Below are 6000 nucleotides of genomic sequence, written 5' to 3'. Positions count from 1 at the left end.
ATCCCTGCTAGTTGTAGACCTCTCATTCTGCATTTAGCTCATACCCTCCCCTGGGCAGGCCATTTGGGTCGCCAAAAAACCTATTTACGGGTTAGTACGCGTTTCTTTTGGCCGTCAATGTATACGGATGTACAGAAGTACTGTCGTGCATGCCCTGTGTGTCAGAAAACTTGCCCAGCGCGCAAATCGGATCGGGCTCTGCTACAACCCTTGCCGGTCATCTCTATCCCCTTCCGTAGGGTAGCTATGGACATTGTGGGTCCGTTAGTAAAAAGTGGTCGGGGTTATCAGTACATATTGGTGGTGTGTGATTACGCGACCCGTTTCCCAGAGGCGTTTCCGTTGCGAGCGATCACAGCCCCTAATGTTCTGCGCGCACTGATACAGTTGTTTTCTCGGGTGGGGATACCTGATGAGATTTTGACCGACCAAGGGACTAACTTTACGTCGAAGTTAATGCAGCTCTTCCACACTCAGTTAGGCGTTTCGGCCATCAAGACGTCACCGTACCATCCACAGACAGATGGGTTGGTGGAGAGGTTTAATCAGACTCTCAAATGGATGTTACAGAAGTTTGTGTCAGACACGGGAAAAGATTGGGACCAGTGGTTACCCTTTCTTTTGTTCGCGTATAGAGAGGTTCCACAGGCGTCCACAGGGTTCTCCCCCTTTGAGTTACTCTATGGGTGGGAGGTACAGGGGCTGCTTGATCTCGTTCGAAAGGGGTGGGAGTCTTCGACCGTGGCTCCAAATGAGAAAGGGGTGGTGCAGTTTGTGCTGGAGATGAGAGAGCGGTTGGAGCGGTACCAGGCCGAGGCCGAAGCCAATCTGCGGGATGCTCAACGAAGCCAGAAGATCTGGTATGACCAACAGGCCCGGCAACGTGAGTTTCAGCCCGGACAAAAGGTGCTGTTACTTCTCCCTTCTTCCAACAGTAAACTGCTGGCGAAATGGCAAGGGCCCTATATCGTGCTTCGCCGAATGGGACCAGTGACATATGAGATCCATCATCCGGGAAAAAAGAAACCGAAACAAACCTACCATGTGAACCTCCTGAAGGAATGGGTGGAGCAGCCCCGTCCGGCGCCGAGGGAGGCACTGATGGCCAGGGTGGTGCAAGGAGGAGGACAGAGTGAACCTGAGCAGGCTACGGATCCAAGGTCTCCGGTATTGACTCATCTGACCTCACAGCAGGCTGCGGAGCTACTGAAAATTCTGCAGGAGACGCCTTCGCTGTGTTCCGTTAACCCAGGTCGGACTACCTTGGTTGAACACGTGATCCGGCTAAAAGAGGGACAGCCCATCCGGCAACGGCCCTATCGGGTTCCGCAACACTTGGTGGAGAAGCTGCGACAGGAGGTGGAGAAGATGCTGGAGCTTGGAGTGATCGAGCCGTCCTGCTCCGAATGGTGCAGCCCGGTGGTCATTATCTTCAAAAAGGATGGCTCTTTACGCATCTGCATCGACTTTCGAAAGCTAAATGCCATCTCCGAGTTTGATGCGTACCCCATGCCGCGAATTGAGGATTTACTGGAGAAGATTGGGGCTGCCCAGTATATCACCACTTTGGACTTGTGCAAAGGCTACTGGCAGGTGCCACTGGAGGAGACGTCGAGGCCGTACACTGCTTTCAGGACCCCTGCCGGGCTCTTCCAGTTTACCGTGATGCCCTTTGGCCTACATGGGGCACCGGCTACCTTCCAAAGGCTGATGGACAAGTTGTTACAGGGCTGTGACGGTTATAGCGCCGCCTACCTGGATGATGTCGTCATCTTCAGCCACACGTGGGAGGAGCATATGCAGCATTTGTCGGAGGTCTTGGGAAGAATTCATAAGGCCGGGCTGACTCTGAACCCCTCGAAGTGTGAATGGGCACGGCAAGAGACTCGCTACTTGGGCTACCAGGTGGGACGAGGAGAGGTGCGACCGCAGCTGGATAAGGTGGAAGCTATCCAGAATTGTCCTCGGCCTCGCACCAAGAAGGAGGTGCGGGCTTTCCTGGGACTGGTTGGTTGGTACCGAAGGTTTGTGCCCCAGTTTGCAACAATGGCGGCGCCGCTGACGACATTACTGGGGAAGAACCAACGAAATCCGGTCATATGGACCGCAGCATGTGAACAGGCGTTCCAGGGACTGAAAACTTGCCTGTGTTCGACCCCCGTGCTCTGGAGTCCGGACTTTAAGAAGCAGTTTTTGGTCCAGGTGGATGCCTCCAAGAGCGGCCTGGGAGCCGTGTTAGTTCAAGGGGACCCGGGCGAGGAGCACCCGATCCTATATCTGAGCCGCAAGCTGCTGCCGCGGGAGACCAATTACTCGACGGTGGAGAAGGAGGCTCTGGCGATTAAGTGGGCGCTGGAGAAACTCCGGTATTACTTACTGGGAAGAGAGTTTGTGTTGGAGACTGATCATCGGGCGCTTACCTGGATCCAGTCCATGAAGGATCATAATAGCCGACTTACACGCTGGTACCTCTCACTGCAACCTTTCAGGTTCGCCATCCGGCACAGACCAGGTACACTCAATGTGGTGGCGGATTACCTCTCTAGGTTGCCGCACATCGCCAACCTCCGGGGGGAAGGGGATGATGTGACGGAGTGACCCGTCTCAAGGCAGAGTCCGCTGAGTATGGCACCGCCACCATTAGATCGCCACCATTAGTTCGATTTGGCACCCGGGGCGGCGTATCTTTCTGACGACCGAGTAGAGGAATAAAAGGGGTGAGGAGCGAGTTGTGAGCCGCATCGGGGGTGGCTAGATTTTGGTTCCCACTTACTTGTTAAGGGCGTCGGTCGGGGAGACGTGCGGGGGATCGCCAATCGTGCAGGGTGACGCAAGCCGATGGTATGGGGGTGTGGGGTTTAAATAATGAGTTCACGTGTGTCTGGACCGTCATGAGAATGGCCTCATTACGTGGGCCGTTAATGTGTATATGAAGTCGGGTAGACTTCCGGGAAATAGTTGAGAGCCTGTATCAATGTATATGTTTTGTGAGTGTATAATGAAAAAGAAATTCTGGGGGAGGGAGACGGGGATTAAAGTTAGAATAAAGAATTGGTGGTGACGCCAAGGGGGAGGGGTTACGGGATATAAGAGACGGCGAGCCGGATATGAAGGGGAGTGTGTTGTAACATACAGGCTGTGTAGCGCGGATCTCAGTTTTATGTCTTTGCAACCATCTTTTTATGCACTGGGGAGGCCGTTTCAAATAAAGTATCCACACTAATACCTTACCGACTACGCCTGTGTTTGTCCGGGAGAGGTCTGGAAGGGGACCCCGTGACAAGGGCAAAAACCAAAAAAAGCAAACAGACAAAAAATACAAATATCAATCACCTGTTGAGAAAGAAAAAAAGAGAAAACAAGCAGAAGAAAAAAAAGAGCAACATATATGTGAATATGACAGTAAATACTAAATATTAAACATCATTGTGCAGCACATAAGATCAACAGAACACAGTGTGCTTTGAGGTAGGAGCCAAAAAGGGTGTAGTTTGTGGGTGTGATCACCCGTGTGTACACCTGTGAGCATGGACGCACTTGTTTTTAAAAGGTTCCTTCATGTAATGATCTGCTAGAGGGTGTGGGGGGGGCCACAGCCCCGTCCTCCAGGGCATGAAGCAGGTATGGAGGAGATCAAAACTCCAGACATCCAGAGGCCCCCAGAACACAAGAGACCAAGGAAGACCAACAGAGGGGCAGCCGCGCCACTGTCCCAGAAAGAGCTGAGGAGAGTCCCAGATGAGGGCTCACTCAGCAGCCGCGGAGCAGAAGCCAGGGGGAGTTGCAGTGACGCGCCCGTGAGCTCTGCCGGCAGCCAGCTGCACCAGAGTGACCGAGCCCCAGGCCGAGAGGACGAGGGCACCCCACCCCCGAAGTGGCCCGAGCGAGCCCCAGGCTCCAGGCCCCGATAAGCGGCCGCCAAGGAGTGAGCCGGTGTGTACCTGGACGCCCATCCCCGGACACAAAGAACCACCAACGCACCGATGTCTGAGGGAGTCCGCCACTGGCAGGGGAAGTGGTGGTGGGGGAGATAGGCCTCCAAACCTTGGAGGGCCTGAGATGTCCCCAGAGAGGTGACGTCTGATACCCAACCTGACATATAGACACAGACATACAGGCACACACAGATACAAACATCCATTCCCACCCTCATGCTCTCATATGCACTCACTCCACACTCAACCAACGTGGAGACAGACATAAAGAGACGCTGTACACACGATCACACTCCCCAAGCGTACTCTACGAACCGGGTCTAGGTGCCCTTGCCCCTGGAGGGGGGAACTGCACCCAGACCCAGGTGGTGTTCCCCTTTTCCCTGCGGTGGGGAGAGGCAGACCGCCCCGACTCCGCAGCAGCAGGGAGGCCCCACACTCCAGACCGCAGTCGGACGGCCAACTCCTCCTCCTAGCCCCCCCGCTCCAGCAGGTCGCAGAGAATGGGGGTGAGAGAAGACTCCAAACCTCCCTCCACCCGCTCATTGTAGTGTTGATGCATGTGTGTTCTAAGGTGCCTTTAAAACCCAGGAGGACATGGAGCTACCTGCCAGAGAGCAGCAGGTAAGCGCATAGCCCCTCCTGCTAGCCCTCAATGTCTACGTGTACTTAAAATTGAGAGGTGGGCAACGATGCCAGGGGTGAGGTGTACACCCTGATGGTACTTTGGATTCCGTGTAGCGTGCCCACCCCCAAGATCTTATATGTATGTGTAATGAGAGTGTGAGTAATGTGAATGTCTAAGTTGTGGGATAAAATTGAGGCTTCTGGCTAACTTGTGGTGCTGTTGTTGTCAGACTTAAACACAGTTTCTTATTGTTTCTTCATCCTTGTGTCTCGTTTCCAAACATGAACTTCAATATCTGGCTTCTGGACGTCTTTAATAAAGAATAAAGTTGCTTCTTCATAAAGACTCTTTATGAAGAAGCAACTGGTGAATCATTGTGCCCAATAACATTTGCAGCAGCTTGGTCCTTGGTGCAATGACACGATTTCGCCACCAGGGGGCGGGAATTATGCAGTTCTGAGTTCGACTATCACTTCCACCTCTTCTTATAGTCAATTAAGAGCTTTTTTATGTGATGGCATGAAGTTGGCTGTAATGTGAGTTGAAAGGTCTTTGTGTTGATATTGTTACAGTATCACTTTGATCACAAACTACACCCCCGTCGAACTAAAACAACACAAACTTCAATAAATAGTGCGACGGGTGAAATAGAGACATACAATGATCTATGTAACATACAAAACATACCTCGCTGGCTGACCTCCGCTTTGAGGCAGAAATGAGCACTTTACAGATACTTTTAAGAACATTTGAACTTGCTCTGACTTAAATTGGCCTCTACTGCTTCAACTTGCCTTGCTCATACATCCACATGGGCATGCATCTCACTCAGGTGCACCAGCAGAACTAACATGCAGTACAATAGTTCATGCATGAGAATTTCCACAATAAATGACCTAATGACATATAAAATATGCGTAGTATAAAACAAAATACATTAATTAAAAGTATGGCAGTGAAAATGAGAGAAATTCACTAGAATAGAAGCTCAGGAGCACGAAGGAAAGGCGCAGGCTTCAGGGAGCGCAACCGGGAGTCTCAATAGAGGTTTGCAGGTGGAGAAGTGGCAACAGGGGAGGTGGGGTGAGGCGGCTGGGTTCCGAGAGCGAGGAATCGGCGGGATGCAATGACGGTGACTGAGGGCAGGCAGGTGAGTTGGTGGAGTGATTCAGTGGAAAACTCCCACAGTTTCCTCCTGTTATGATAATATAGCAGGATGATTTATGCCGTGAGAGTTGAGACTCGGGTGTGAAATGTATGGTTTTCAGGGTTTTTATCGTTAACTCGGTTCCTCTGGGTCTTTCCCGTGTTGTAGTTGTGCGTCTTATTTTGAAAGAAATGTTTCCCCGTTATAGCGACCAGAGAGCAGGATGTTACTCTCAATGTTGTTGTCAGGAGGACGCTGCTGATGAAGTTACACAGTTACACAATGAATTC

The sequence above is a fragment of the Mchenga conophoros genome, linkage group LG1, assembly GCF_057382185.1.
Source record: "Mchenga conophoros isolate Kocher_MC1m ecotype Shallow Benthic linkage group LG1, M_conophoros_male_GT1.1, whole genome shotgun sequence".
Taxonomy (NCBI): Eukaryota; Metazoa; Chordata; class Actinopteri; order Cichliformes; family Cichlidae; genus Mchenga; species Mchenga conophoros.
This window is presented reverse-complemented; position numbering follows the sequence as displayed.